General features: G+C 32.9%; 1 protein-coding gene across 1 annotated transcript in view; it reads right to left on the bottom strand.

Annotated features, from left to right (window-relative positions):
- LOC107671391 (protein FAM193A-like) overlaps positions 1-234 on the bottom strand; it is an 18,204-nt gene that overhangs the window by 2,804 nt on the left and 15,166 nt on the right. The window lies entirely within an intron of this gene.

The following is a 234-nucleotide window of genomic DNA, read 5'->3' as shown; positions in this document are numbered from 1 at the left end:
AATATATTTCTAAAGGTGCTGTTGACATGAAATTTTCACCAGATAAAAACAACCCAAGTAATCCATCCATACAAAGAAAACAAAACAAGTAAGTTCAGAAATTAAGTTCTGTGCAATAAAATAGAATGACCCAGGGATAAAGTATTGAACGCACTTACTGAAATTTATTTAATACTTCTAACAAAAGCCTTTGTTGGTAATGACAGCTTCAAGACGCCTCCTGTATGGAGTAAC

Source organism: Sinocyclocheilus anshuiensis, unplaced genomic scaffold, assembly GCF_001515605.1.
Source record: "Sinocyclocheilus anshuiensis isolate Anshui unplaced genomic scaffold, SAMN03320099.WGS_v1.1 scaffold145, whole genome shotgun sequence".
Lineage (NCBI taxonomy): Eukaryota > Metazoa > Chordata > Actinopteri > Cypriniformes > Cyprinidae > Sinocyclocheilus > Sinocyclocheilus anshuiensis.
Note: the sequence above shows the minus strand (reverse complement) of the source record. Positions and strands in the feature narration are given on the sequence as shown.